A 15,652-nucleotide genomic window follows, 5' to 3' on the forward strand; every position below is an offset into this window, starting at 1 on the left:
CCCCGGAGCATGGAGCCCTGATTTGGGGCTTAATCCCAGGACTCCAGGATCATGACCTGAGCTGAAGGCAGGCGCTTAAGGACAGCCACCCAGGTGCCCCTACAAAGAAATTTTTAAAAGGGAAAGTTACCTCGTTCAACAAAACAGGGTTTTAAGTTCTTTGGATTTCTTCCCCCCTTTTCAGGTATCAACATAAACTTTAAATGCAACCATCTTTTTTCTAGATCAGTATTATATGTTACACATTATTCCATGTTACTAAACCGAATTGGTGGTGGTGTTCTTAGTCAAGGTATAATTTATGTACAGTAAAAACTGGCCTTTTAAATGGATAGTTTTGTAAGTTTTGACACCCACCACCACATTCAAAATATAAAACAGTTGCATTATCCTCTTTGTAGTCAATGGGATTGTCTCAGTGGTTTAAGGATTCTTTGCCATAAAGGGAAGGAAAGTTGATCTCTAACAAAGGAAAGCGATACCTGATCACAAAATAGGTACCGGGCACATTGGCTTTAACTTTTCTGTGCAAGGGGTCAAACTCAGTGCAACCTGTGAGAAAGTTGGTAGATCTCTAACTTGTGGGCAGCTCCTCCTCAAAGATTAATGGCCTGGGGTCTCTAGCAATGGAGACAGGCTTGTTTATTTTGCTTCACCAAACTGCAGCGGCTATAGAGGAAGAAAAGTGGTGTGGAAAGGCTTAAACATTAAAATCACTGATATTAGGAGATCCAGAAATAACTTGGATAATGGTAAAAACAGAAACCCTGGGACAGTCGAGTCTTTCTAGAAAGAACTAAGGGATGTCCCTGGGCAAAATGTCCCTACACATAAAGAGAAGTTGTTCTTTGAAGGGAGAGGGCAAGATCCTGGCTATGTCTGGGCTGCAGTTGCCTCCTGACAAAGAGCAGAACTTGTGGCTACAATTTGTTCTGGGATCTGGCAAAAGGCTGTTTGAGTGAAACCCGAATGGATGGCAACTTTCCAAACTGCAAAGCAATGGAAGAAAAGTCCTCTGTGCCCTGAAGCTCTCACTTCCCTGCAATTCATGCTTCTTTATTAGAGTCGGCTTTGAATGGTTAAATGGCAATAAGAACAGATCTGGTGCCATGTCCTGGAACTTTCGGGAAGTGAATATACCCAATGAAATACCATTTTTTTAAACCCCTCTTACGAAACAACTGAATGTTGTCGGCTGAAAGAAATCTCTGTAGGGTATCTTTTGAGTTTTGTACTTCCTGTACCTTTCCCAGATTTCACTGTTAAGACTGAAGTTTCCTCCCAAGACTTGAGTCCCTGAATTATTTTGGGGATGGAAAAAGTCATTTTTTCATATTTTAAGAGTGTCCTGAAATGGCTCAGCCTGTTTCACATTCCTTGTCTGGCTCCCTGCCCTGTTAGAGTGGGGCTCTCCTAGCTTCCAGTCCAACAGTGCCTTAAATGCTGGACTTTAAAAGGTGACCCAGAAAGACCAACTCCAGTGGGGGATGGGTAGAGGGGAAAGCTGCAGTAAGAAGTGCATCTTAAAGAGCCTCAGACTAATTTTTTAAAATTTTTCCTTTTAAAAAAAAATCACTTTATTTATTTACTTAGTTTTCATATAAGTAAATACACACTCATTGCCCAAAAAAAAAAAAAAAACCCACTTGAAAAATACAAATTAGTAGTTAAAAAACCATAGCATCCGGAAGTAACGACTGTTATATTTGTTTTTATTAGTGTAAACATACATGACATAAATTTTACCATTTTGATGTAGAGTTTTTCAGACTTTCCCCTGAAATATATTTTTAATGGGCTCATTTATAACCTACCCTTTTAATATAATGCTATGAACATCTTCCAGATCAATAAGTACAGAACTACATAACCATTGTGAATGGCTACATACTATTCCATCATGTGTTTGTAAAGTAATTTTGCCTCTCATTTTATCTAGGGTCCAGCCAAGGTCTGGCTCAACTTATATTTTTAATTAAATACGTGAATTTAGCCAAAGGATTTCAGATATTCAATAGGCCCGTTTATCTCTTTTCCATTTTCTCTCTCTTTCTTCTAAGACTTAACTTTTTTTAAGATTGGTTGATTGATTGGTTGATTGATTTTAGGGAGAGAGGGACTGAGAGCAGCGGAAGGCAAGGGGAGAGGAAGGCAAGGGGAGAGGGAGAGCGAATCTTAAGCCAACTCCATGCTGAGTGTGGGTTCCACCCAGGGTTGGGCTTGACCTCACCACCCTGAGACCATGACCTGAGCTGAAATCAAGAGTTGGATGCTTGGGCGCCTGGGTGGCTTAGTGGGTTAAGCCGCTGCCTTCTGCTCAGGTCATGATCTCAGGGTCCTGGGATCCAGGCCCGCATCGGGCTCTCTGCTCAGCAGGGAGCCAGCTTCCCTTCCTCTCTCTCTGCCTGTGATCTCTGTCTGTTGGATAAATAAATAAAATATTAAAAAAAAAAAAAAGAGTCGGATGCTTAACAGACTGAGCCACCCAGGTGCCCCAGACTTAATTTTTTTAGAGCAATTGTAGGTTCATATCAAATTTAAGAGGAAGATAGAGAAATGTCCCGTATACTCCCTGTCCTCACAGATTCAATGAGAAATTACGTGACTTTTGAACCCCTGTGCATTCCCCGTCTTCTCCAACATCTGATCCACGGGAGCCTGTGTAAAATGAGGAATTTGTCAGGCATTCACCCAATGGAAAAATCATTTCAAAGGAACTGAAATGCCCACTTGGATTATGTGCCCAGATTGTGTTCAGAGCAGTAACACCACCATTAAATAAGAATGTTTCTAACTGGGGCGCCTGGGTGGCTCAGTGGGTTGAGCCGCTGCCTTCGGCTCAGGTCATGATCTCAGGGTCATGATCTCAGGGTCCTGGGATCGAGTCCCACATCCGGCTCTCTGCTCAGCGGGGAGCCTGCTTCCTCCTCTCTCTCTCTCTCTGCCTGCCTCTCTGCCTCCTTGTGATCTCTGCCTGTCAAATAAATAAATAAATAAATGAATGAATAAATAAATAAGAATGTTTCTGATTGTGCCTCATTATTTTGAATCTGCAACAAAATACAAGGGACCAGGAATGCTCACATGGGTGTATCTAATTCTGTCTGGAAATTGAGATACCAGCCACGACTGTGTGACAAAAGTAACTGAAAAAGGAAATGTCTGCTGCTTTAATAATTGAATTAATGTTGCCCAATTGACTTCAAAATTCATTTCAAAAGAGGCTCACGGAGAAGTACATTCCAAGTAGAAGTAAAGTAAAAAGAAAACAAGGCAAACAAAAAAGGGGGAAGGGGAGAACAAGCAAAAATGCCAAAGAGAAATGTGTAATATCAAGTTCAATTAACCGGAAAATAGTGTCATGTCATGCAAACAAAGACAAAGGTAAACTGATTGTTTCAGGTTGATTATAACAAAAGTTTGATTGGTTTGGCTTTTAAGGAAAGAGGAAAAGACCACCAGAAGTTTTGACCAAGGGTGCCTGGGTGGTTAAGTTGGTTAAGCAACTGCTTTCAGGCTCAGGTCATGATCCTGGAGTGTCTGGATCAAGTCCCACATCAGGGTCCTAGCTCCATGGGAAGTCTGCTTCTCCCTCTGACCTTCTCCCCTCTCATGCTCTCTTTCACTGTCTCTCTCTCAATTAAATAAATCTTAAAAAAAAAAAAAGTTTTGACCAAGAGAGAGGATTTATGTACTTTAAACAATTAAGCTGAATTTGTGAAATAATCATGATGAATCTAAAATGAACCTTAATAATAATTCCAGCTAGGAAAAAAAAAATTTTTTTTTAAGATTTTATTTATTTTTTCGACAGAGAGAGATCACAAGTAGGCAGAGAGTCAGGCAGAGAGAGAGAGGAGGAAGCAGGCTCCCCGCCAAGGAGAGAGCCCAATGTGGGGCTCGATCCCAGGACCCTGGGATCCTGACCTGAGCCGAAGGCAGAGGCTTTAACCCTCTGAGCCACCCAGGAGCCCCCTAGCTAGAAAATTTTGTTTGAACTCACAGTATTTTATTTTACTTTTTAAAAGTTTTGGTTCACATTCTAGTTAACATACATTGTAATGCTAGTTTCGGGTATACAATATAGTGATTCACCACTTCATTACAATAGCTGGTGGTCATCCCAAGTGCCCTTCTTAATCCCCATCACCTATTTACCCCCCACCCACCCACCTCTCCTCTGGTAACCATCAGTTTGTTCTCTGTAGTTAAGAGTCTGTTTCTTGGTCTGCCTCTCTTCCCCTTAGGATCATTTGTTTTGTTTCTTAAATTCCACCTATGAGTGAAATCATGTCGCATTTGTCTTGCTCTGACTGACATGTCACTTGTGATATACTCTCTAGTTTCATCTATGTCCTTGCCAAAAGCCAAGATTTCATTCTTTTCATGGCTGAGTAATATTCCATTTTTATTGTCTATATATACATACCACCTCTTCCTTACTCATTCATCAGTTGATGGCCACTTGGACTGTTTCATATTTTCACTATTGTAGATAACGCTGCCACAAACATGGAGGCACATGTACCCTTTTGAATTAGTACTTTTGTATCCTTTGAGGAAGTTCCTAGTAGTACAAGTGCTGGAACATAGGGTAGATCTATTTTTAACTTTTTAAAGAGCTTCCATACTGTTTTCCAGAGTGGCTGCACCACTTTGTATTCCCACCAGTAGCATAAGGGAGTTATTTTCTGTATTTCGTATGATCATTCCTATGTGTTGTCTTCAAAATAAAACTGCTCTTGCTAATATAAACCGATCTTCTAGGGGTCCAATCCACTAATCACTTTTCTTTTTTTTTTTTTTTTTAAGATTTTATTTATTTATTTTTTGTCAGAGAGAGAGAGAGCGAGAGCACAAGCGCACAGGCAGACAGAGTGGTAGAGGGAGAAGCGGGCTCCCTACGGAGCCCGATGTGGGACTCGATCCCAGGACGCTAGGATCATGACCTGAGCCGAAGGCAGCTGCTCAACGAACTGAGCCACCCAGGCGTCCCCACTAATCACTTTTCAATGCTTACACTCCTTTTCCTGTCTGTGACATTAATGGGGTTGACCACTCCCCAATCTCTTCTCTATGGCCCCTTGACCATTCTGCTCTGACTCTCTTCTCACCTGCCTGGACACACTCCTGGTCTTTTCCTAGCTGCCTAGCTGCTCTTTGGCCACTGTATGGTAGACACTACTGGTTGCCTACCAAACAGTTTCCTCCCTTGGCTCTTTTCTGATGAAATCCTAATTCTTTTTTTTTTTTTTTCTTTTCCCAGGTATTCCTCCCTCCTCTGGATAGCAATGCATTTTCCAAGAGTTGACTCCAGTTCTCTGAGATAAATCCTGCTAAGTTTAAACCACTCGTTCTCAAAGTGTGGTCTCCGGACCAGCAACAGCAGCCTTGCTTGAGAACTTGTCAAAAAGCCAAATCCTGGGGCGCCTGGGTGGCTCAGTGGGTTAAAGCCTCTGCCTACGGCTCAGGTCATGATCTCAGGGTCCTGGGATTGAGCCCCGCATTGGGCTCTCTGCTCAGCAGTGAGCCTGCTTCCCCCTCCCTCTCTCTCTGTGTCTACTTGTAATCTCTGTCAAATAAATAAATAAAATCTTAAAAAAAAAAAAAAAGGCAAAGCCTTCCTTTAAAAAAAAAAAAAAAAAGTCAAATCCTTAGAACTCACAGCAGACCTACTGAACCAGAAGCTCCGCAGGTAAGCCCAGCAGTCCACCAGCCCTCCAGGTGATCCTGAGACTTTTTCGAATTTGGGAAACTCTGATCTAAGCTGATCATGTTGAGTGGTCTTGTTTCCCTTCCCAGTGATGGGATTAGGCTTACAGGTGTGATGATATTGCCATTCAGAAATGATCGGAAGTGTCCTGGGGACCGGGCCTCTGAAGGTTTCATCTTCTAAAAGAGATAAAAGGAGGAGATGATCATTCTCCATCTGGTGCTCCCTGCTGTGCCGGAGGTGATGTCTGGGGCTGCTGTAGCCACATTGGACCATGAGGAAGGCAGCCTAAAGGCAAGCCAGGAGGATGAGAATGGCAGAGCAGAAAGTTGGGAAAGGTCTGTTACAGATTGAACTGTGTCCCCCCAAAAGGTATATTGAAGTCTTCACCCCCCAGAATGTGACCAGATTTGGAAATAGATTTGTAGTAGATGTAATTAGTAAAGATGAGCTTATACTGGAGTCGGGTGGGCCCTAAATCCAATATGACCAGTGTCCTTATAAAAAGAGACAGAAGACAGCAAGGTGACATTGGAGGTAGAGATGCAAGTCTCTCCTGTGGATTTCAGAGGGAACATGACTCTGCTAACAACTTGATTTTGGACTTGGGACTACTGGCCTCCAGAACGGAGACAAAAAAGTCCTATTATTTTAAGCCACCCACTTTGTGTGACTGTTAGGGCAGCTCCAGAACACTGATCTCCCGTCTTAGTGACCTGCACACCAACCCTACAGCCATCCTACCTTGAGATCACCTGTTATGAGAAATAACAATTATTCCTTATATTTTAAGCTATGTGGAAAGGCTTTTCCCCCAACTGTATTGAGGTATCATCACTGACGTAAGACCTCTTATGTAAGAGGTACAAGGTGATGATTATTGAATACACTTACATGTTGTGAAATTAGTACCACAATTGGGTTAGGATTGGCCCATTTATTACATTTTTAAATTTCATGCTACACAACTTAAAGTGGAACGTCTCCTAAACAATATAGCTTCTAAAACTGAGGGCTCCTTATGAATTCCAATTCTTTGAGATAAATTTCTGAGATAGAATGCCCAGTGGGGGGCGCCTGGGTGGCTCAGTGGGTCATGATCTCAGGTCATGATCTCAGGGTCCTGGGATCGAGTTCTACATCTGGCTCTCTGCTCAGCAGGGAGTCTGCTTCCTCCTCTCTCTCTCTCTCTGCCTGCCTCTCTGCCTACTTGTGATCTCTCTCTGTCAAATAAATAAATAAAATCTTAAAAAAAAAAAAAAAAAAAAAAAAAAAAGAATGCCCAGTTGGGTATTCCTGGGGCACCTGGGTGGCTCAGTGGGTTAAAGTCTCTGCCTTCAGCTCAGGTCATGATGTCAGGGTCCTGGGATGGAGCCCTGCATCAGGCTCTCTGCTCAACAGGTAGCCTGCTTCCTGCTTGCCTCTCTGCCTACTTGTGATCCCTCTCTCTCTCTCTCTCAAATAAATAAATAAAATACTTAAAAAAAAAAAAAAAAAAAAAAAAGAATACCCACTTCTCCAGGCTTCCCTGGAGCTTGATTAAGATGGTTTTGGAGGGGGACGCCTGGGTGGCTCAGTTGGTTAAGCAGCTGCCTTCGGCTCAGGTCATGATCCCAGCGTCCTGGGATCGAGTCCCACATCAGGCTCCTTGCTCGGCGGGGAGCCTGCTTCTCCCTCTGCCTCTGCCTGCCATTCTGTCTGCCTGTGCTCGCTCTCTCCCTCTCTCTCTCTGATAAATAAATAAAATCTTTAAAAAAAAAAAAAAAGATGGTTTTGGAGGAAAAGTTTTCCCTTCTTTCCTTCTAGATTTGCTGGCTGGTCTAATAATTAAATTGAAATAAGACAAGGGCGCCTGGGTGGCTCAGTCATTTAAGCTTGCTGTTGGCTCAGATCATGATCTCAGGGTTGTGAGACTGAGCCCCGCTCAGTGTGGAGTCTGCTTGGGATTCTTTCCCTTTCCCTCTCCCTTCCCCTCTGCTTCTGCCCCTGCCCCTCCCCTCGATGGCACCCAAGCTTGTACTCTCTCTGTCTCTCAAATAAGTGAATAAATAAAATCTTTGAAATAAGACAGGTCAACAGGAGAAAAACAAATTTAACTACGTATGTAGGTTTGGGAACCCCACAAAGACAGAGTCAAAGGAATTAAGGGAAGGAAAAATTCTCTACTCCCAAACTCCTCCAGCTGGACTAAGAATCAAGTTGACATGAGACAGATTAACAGGAAAAAAAAACAAAGTTGTATTACATGTGCAAAGAAGCCCTGTTATGAAAATGAGACCAGGAAATGATCAGGGCAGGCTGCTTTTATACTTCACACAAAGAGAATAAATCTGTGAGGAATTGACAGACCAAAGAAAACTTCACTTTGGGAGCTTCAGTTAATAGGGAATTTTAAGCAGCATTTGGGCTGGGGTCATAAGTTAGTAAAAAGTAAGTGTTGTTTATATAGTCTTCTGGGCTCTAAATTTCCCATCTCTGGTGATAAGGATGTCTCTTTAGCTCCTAGTACAGGGAGGGCACCTTTCACCAGGGAGATTTATTTCCTGCTTTCCGGGAAGACAGAGGAAGCTCTGAGACCTTCCTACATATGTTGTCTCTTCAGTAACTTTTTTATATAAAATAAGCAGTATGTCCAAGTGGCATATTTTGGGGCAGCCTGCCCTGGGCCCCTAGAGTTTCCACCTTTGAAACTTCCCTGGAAATTTCACACATTCAGAGTTGAGCTGCTAGACTGTTCCATCCAATTGAATCAGTCTCTTAGTCTTGACAATAGGTTAGTTCAGCTGAATTCATTTCTTGGGGCAATGATTCAGGTGTGTTCTTAAAATTAGGCCTAGGATTCAGATAAGGTATTAAATAAGAGGCATTCCTATAGAAACAAAAGAAAAGTAATGATTAATGATTAGATCAAACTGTAAGCCAGGTTTTGAATTTTTAGGCCAGCCAGTCAAGAGTTCTAGATGTCAGGCTTAAAGCATCTACAGATAGAGAACAAAAAGTGACAGTCTGACAGATTTTCCTGGTCAGTAGTTCCAATGTCTCTGGAAATCTTTGAGTGGCCCACAGAGCAACAGGCGTAAAGATTGTCTATATTCGAGCTATTGTGCTGATTTCTCTGAAGTTTATGTAAAGTTGTTCGTATTTGTTTTTCAGGGCTTCGGAAAAATGGGCAGTGTTATCAAATATTTCCAAGTCAAAAGGATGGGAGAAAAGAAAAAAACAGTTTGGAGAGTTGTAGCCAGGAGTTCGAAGAACCTAGAAGTCAGGATCTAGTCCAGTTTATAATAAGCTGTATTAGAATCTAATATTTACACAGGTGTATTATGGGAACATAATTTTGCTCTCTGAAATCACCCTTTTTTTTTTTTTTAACCAAAGACTGTCATCAAATTAGACTTATTTTGCAAACAAATTGCAAAATAAGTCTAGTTTCAAAAAACTTGGCCTTGGGGCACGTGGATGGTTGAGGCGTTCAGCGTCTGCCTTCGGCTCAGGCCATAATCCCAGAATCCCGGGATTGAGAGCAGGGAGCCTGCTTCTCCCTTTTCTCCCTGCTTGTGCTCTCTCTCTCACTATCTCTGTCACTATCTGTCTTTCTCTCAAACAAATAAATAAAATCATTAAAAAAAAAAAAAAACTTGGCCTGATTCTTTGTAAGTGCAGCAAGAATAGTAATTTGGTCATACAGGCTTTTAAACTTGCTTTGCTGGAATTTTTTTTTTTTTTTTAAGATTTTATTTATTTGAGAGGGAGAGAGAGAGAGAAGGAGTAGCAGACTCCCCGCTAATGCTCAGGATCATGACCTGAGCTGAAGGCAGACACTTAAACAACTGAGCCACCCAGGTACCCTTGGAAATTTCTAATAAGGAATTTTATAGGTTGAACTTTTTTTTTTAATGCATCTTTCAACTTTATTATTTTTAAGTAAGCTTTATGCCCAACATGGGGCTTGATGTCACAACCCTAAGAGATCAAGAGTCAAATGCTCCACCAACAACCAGCCAGGTACCCCTCTAGGTTGAACTTTTAACGTCTTGAGGCCAGAAGTCAAGCCAAATACTTGCCATCAGACTTTACCTGCAATACTTACAGATCTGAGTTAATTCCTCTCGTTTGGTCCCCAAAATATCCTGAGTTCTGCACCTGCCAGCAAGTGACCATTTTTATGTACCTGGTAAAGGCTGCTAGGAACCCCAGAAGTAATGTACTGGGCTGTTTATCTAACAGCCCAGTACATTACTGTTTATGGGCCTTTTTTGGCTCCATATATTCAACCTCAGTTCCTTAAAGCTATCTGGTCATATCTGAGTCTACGCATGTCTCTCAAATAGACATTCCAAAGCCTTGATAATATAATTGATGCTTCCGATTGTGTCCCGTTACAAGGAGAACAGTTTCTCATTGAACTTAGGCAAATAAACACATTGCCATGAAAATATAAGAATTCTTACTGAGCGTTCTGAATTCTGGAGGGATCAGGTAGGGAGAAAATAAAATGTTTCCATTTGGTCACAAAGGTCTCTTTTATCAATTGCTGTAATCAGGTAGCAAAAAGAAAATTCCCTTAAACCTGGAAAAATAAAACATAAAAAAAAATCAGGAATGTGGGGCACTTGGGTGGCTCGGTCGGTTGGGCATTCAGCTCTTGGTTTGTGCTCAGGTGGTGATCTCAGAGTCATGGGATCAGGTCCCATGTGGGGCTCTGCACTGAGCTTGGAGTCTGCTTGGGATTCTCTCTCTCCGTCTCCCTCAGCCCCTACCTAGTGCCACCTCCACTCCACCTCCTGCTCTTGCACATGCACACTCTCAAATAAATACATAAACTTTTTTAAGTCACCAAAGTTTTGGGGAGCCTGGATGGCTCAGCCATTAAACAGCCACTTTTGGCTCAGGTCATGATCCCAGGATCCTGGGATCAGGCCATGCCCTGAGCTCCCTGCTCTGTGGGAAACCTCCTTCTCCCTTTCCCACTCCTCCGCTTGTGTTCCCTCTCTTGCTGTGTCTCTGTCAAATAAATAAATAAAACCTTAAAAAAAAAATCAGCAAAGTTTTAAACAAAATTTCATAAAAATACAATCATCCTCCTCAGTCTCTTTAATCCCATGTTATTAATTCTTGTTCAGCTTGAATCCACTTCTTTCCAGTTCTGGAAATTCTTACCCAGTTCAGTTTTATGATCTAAGGGTTATCAGAAACCTATATTTGTTAAAAAGTCTTTTCCATGAATCTCTCTGAAGATCAAACACATTTGTAGGAACCTTTAGTAAAAGCGTCTGAGTAAAACGTAACTCTTTAAATGATAAAAGAGTTAAAAATGGCCATGGTTAAAGATCTGATTAAAGTTCATTACAATGCGATCGACAAGGAAATTCAGTTATGTCTCTGACATACAGCACTTAATAACATACCACAACATATCGAATTTCTAGGAGTTTCATAAAATTTTAGGAACACTAACTTGACAATGCTTCCCAGGTAATTCACATATGAAATAAACCTAATTAGTTTAATCTCTCACAAAATCTTTTAAATGCTCCGGGAGCTCTCTGGAATTAGATTATGGTCAAAAGACTTAATTTTAGAATTTGATTTTGGGAAGTTTGTCAAAAAAATACCATAAGGTTTGAATATTTGGCTAACCTGGATCAGAGATCATTATGAAACAATATTTATCTATTTAACCAAAGTGACAATAGAAAATTTTAAAGGCAAATACAGAAGGTTGCATTGTTATGAATAAAACTTAGCTCTTTTTTTTTTTTTTAAAGACAGAGAGGAGGGAGGGAGTACAAACAGGGGGAGCGGCGGGGAGAGGGAGAAGTAGGACCCCACTGAACAGAGAACTTGATGTGGGGCTCAATCCCAGGATCCGAGGGTCATGACCCAAGTGAAGGCAGACACTTAACCGACTGAGCCACCCAGGTGCCCCAAACTTAGCTCTTTTATTTATTTATTTTTTAAAAGATTTTTATTTCTTTATTTGACAGAGATCACAAGCAGGCAGAAAGGCAGGCAGAGAGAGGAGGAAGCAGGCTCCCCACAGAGCAGAGAGCCCTGAGATCATGACCCAAGCCAAAGGTGGAGGCTTAACCCACTGAGCCACGCAGGTGTCCCAAATTTAGCTCTTTTAATACTAAGAAGATTCAGGGCTTAATCTCAAGGTAAATATAAATATAAAAAATAATAAAACTCATTTTATTTTTAGGGGTGCCTGGATGGCTCAGTCATTAAGCGTCTGCCTTGGGCTCAGGTCATGATCTCAGGGTCCTGGGATGGAGCCCAGCATTGTGAAGAGCCTGTTTCTCCCTCTCCCACTCCCCCCGCTTGTGTTCCTTCTCTCACTGTGTCTTTCTCTGTCACATAAATAAATAAAATATATATATTTTTAAAAACCCTCACTTTGGGTTTTTTAGCCTGGGTGGCTCAGTGGGTTAAAGCCTCTGCCTTCAGCTCAGGTAATGATCCCAGGGTCCCAGGATTGAGCCCCACATCGGGCTCTGCTCGGCGGGGAGCCTGCTTCCTCCTCTATCTCTGCCTGCCTCTCTGCCTACTTGTGATCTCTCTCTCTCTCTGTGTCAAATAAATAAAATCTTAAAAAAAAATAATAAATATATTTATTCTAAGTGGCCATTACTGACCACAGAAGTTTCTTTCCAAAGATTCTTTTATTTTTTCATAAATATTTTACAACTTTCTTTTTCTTTTTTTAAGTATTTTATTTATTTAATTGAGAGAGAGAAAGAGAGCACGAGTCGGGGGAGGAGCAGAGGGAGAGGGAGAAGCAGACTCCTTGCTGAGCTGCGACTCAGTGGGGCTCGATCCTAGGACCCTGGGATCATGACCTGAGCTGAGGGCAGACACTTAACCGACTGAACCACCCAGGTGCCCCTCTTTTTTCTTTTTAAAGATTTTAATTATTTACTTGAGAGAGAGAGTGAGCACAGAGGGAAAGGGAGAAGCAGACCCCTGCTGAGCAAGGATCCCAATGTGGGACTTGATTTCCAGGGAATCATGAGATCCCTGAGATCATGACCTTACCCGAAGGCAGATGCTTAACTGACTGAGCCACCCAGATGATCAGGTAACTTTCTTTTTACTTTCAGATTTTGTCCTAAGTTTTTCTTCTTTATATAACCAGCCTCACTTTAGGACAAAATTATTTTCTTTTCCCTCAATGAAAATGTGTTCCCATTATTCACATATTTTTCTTACCAAAAGCACATATCTTATTTTCCTTGTGTATAGAGTTGTTTTCCGTTATTATTTTGAGTCATCTTAATTACTACATTTATTAGAATGCCTAACTCTTAGAAACCTCAGTTTCTAGTGAAAAGTTCAGAAGTAAGCAATTGTGAACTGTTAAACTAGAACTCTTTAGATTGATAAAATTATGAATACATTTCATAATTCTGGGACACTTGGGTGGCTCAGTCAGTTGAGCATCCAATTTTTGGTTTCAGATCCGGTCATGATCTCGGGGTCCTGAGACTGATTCTCACATGGGGCTCTGTGTTTAGCAGGGTGCCTGCTTGAGTTTCTCTCCCATTCCCTCTGCACCTCCCCCCACCGCTTGCATGCTCCCTCTTTCTCAAGTAAAATAGATAAATAAAATCTTTTAAAAAATACATTTCATAATTTAGAAACATGTGTTTCTTTATGGTATAATATGTCTTTTTTTTTTTAAGGATTTTATTTATTTATTTGACAGAGAGAGATCACAAGTAGGCAGAGAGGCAGGCACAGAGAGAGAGAAGAGGAAGCAGGCTCCCTGCTGAGCAGAGAGCCCGATGCGGGACTCGATCCCAGGACCCTGAGATCAAAACCTGAGCGAAGGCACTGGCTTAACCCACTGAGCCACCCAGGTGCCCCTGGCATAATCTTTCATTAGAGCTCAAAACCTGTTTCCCAACAGACCCAAATTTATCTTTAGTTTCTTTGTAATAAAACAATAGTCGATAAACCTATGTCCAATACTCAATGTTTATAATTTTATCTTGTTTGGCAATGAGATATTAAACTTAATTTAATTTAAAATTAAATGATTTAAACTAATTAATCAAATGAATTATTAGATAATAAATTAATTATTTAACTTAGCAAACCTTTAAAGTTTCAGGTTCCAAAAAGATTTGGAGAAACTATTTAAAAAGTTTACCTAAAACTTTTTTATCTTCTTTACATCCATTTAATTTACTTGTTCTTGACAATTATGCTTAGACTACCTATAAAAACGTTGAGACTTCAGGGGCACCTGGGTGGCTCAATGGGTTAAGCCTCTGCCTTTGGCTCGGGTCATGATCTTAGGGTCCTGGTATCAAGCCCTGCATCAGGCTCTCTGCTTGGCAGGAAGCCTACTTCCTCTTCTCTGTCTGCCTTTCTGCCTAGTAGTGATCTCTGTCTGTCAAAGAAATAAATAAGAAAATTTAAAAAAAAAAGACTTTGAGACTTCAAAGTTAGTCATTCTTTCAAACTACCACTATTATTTTAAAAAATTTGTAACAGAGATAACATCAGCTTACTTGACTTTAAGTAAACATGGGCAGAATAAGAGTTTCAATTTTCAGGACGCCTGGGTGGCTCAGTTGTTTAAATGTCTGCCTTCAGCTCAGGCCAGGGTGCTGGGATCAAGTCTTGAATCAGGGTCCCTGCTCAGTGGGGAGCCTGTTTTTCCCTCTGCCTGCCACTCCCCGTGCTTGTGCTGGCACTCTCTGACAAACAGATAAATAAAATCTTAAAAGAAAAAAGAGGGTTTTTTTTTTTAAGATTTTATTTAATTATTTGACAGATCACAAGTAGGCAGAGAGAGAGAGAGGAAGAAGCAGGTTTCCTGCTGAGCAGAGACCCCCGATGTGGGGCTTGATCCCAGGACTCTGAGATCATGACCCGAGCTGAAGGCAGAGGCTTTAACCCACTGAGCCACCCAGGTGTCCCAAGAAGAAAGAGTTTTAATTTTCAGCTGATAACTTTAAAGACATGTCTACCTTGATTAAACCAACTTTAAATTAGCTTTGGTCGGGGTGCCTGGGTGGCTCAGTGGGTTGAGGCCTTCTGCCTTCGGCTCAGGTCATGATCCCAGGGTCCTGGGATCGAGCCCCATATCGGGCTCTCTGCTCAGCAGGGAGCCTGCTTCCTCCCCTCTCTCTCTGCCTGCCTCTCTGCCTACTTGTGATCTCTGTCAAATAAATAAATAAAATATTAAAAAAAAAATTAGCTTTGGTACCAAATATGTTTCAGATTATATAAACTTGAAAAACATTTGGTTCAGTTTCTAGATTTCTGAATTTTAGAATGCCCAATCTTTTTAGAATGCCCAATCAGCTAAATAGAGCTCTTTTACAAATTAATTTTAGCAAGACCATCCGGAAGTGGACAAAGTATCTCACATTTGGAGCATATCTGCCTGTTATCAGAGGTGCCGTCTTATTGAGCCTTTTAGCAAGTTGTATTTTAAAAGGCCTACCCCCGTCCCCAATTTCTTCCCCTTTCTTCTCAGGCAGTTGTAGGCTATGCCATTTCAAAGATATAAGATTTATAACTTTAAGGGGCAGAGAAAGAATGTAAATGGTGTTTTCTACGTATAGGACAATTTTGTTCCAGTATCTTGATCTTTTATAATATCCATAAACATGGCTGTCTCAGTTGGTAGAGCATGTGACTCTTGATCTCAGGGTGGGTTCAAGCCCTATACTGGGCAAGGAGACTACTTTTAAACAAGTATAATATCCATAAACATATTTAGAGAAATAGGTGAGGTTTGTAAAGCAAGGTTGGCTGTGACTTGCTTCTATGACTGAATATCTGTTTTTATAGATATTGGTACGACAAAGACATTTTTAATTCCCCAAAGAACAACTGGATCACAGCCTAAATATCAAGGGATTGGTCCAACTTTTAACTAAGTTTGTTTCTTTATATCATGGAGATTTAAAAATCTAACAT

At 41.2% G+C, this 15,652-nt stretch overlaps 1 protein-coding gene across 1 annotated transcript in view; it reads left to right on the forward strand.

Moving 5' to 3' along the window:
- The window catches only part of GLYCTK (glycerate kinase), a 36,102-nt gene that overhangs the window by 1,793 nt on the left and 18,657 nt on the right, over nt 1-15,652 (forward strand). The window lies entirely within an intron of this gene.

The sequence above is a fragment of the Mustela erminea genome, chromosome 1 (assembly GCF_009829155.1).
Source record: "Mustela erminea isolate mMusErm1 chromosome 1, mMusErm1.Pri, whole genome shotgun sequence".
NCBI classification, from domain to species: domain Eukaryota; kingdom Metazoa; phylum Chordata; class Mammalia; order Carnivora; family Mustelidae; genus Mustela; species Mustela erminea.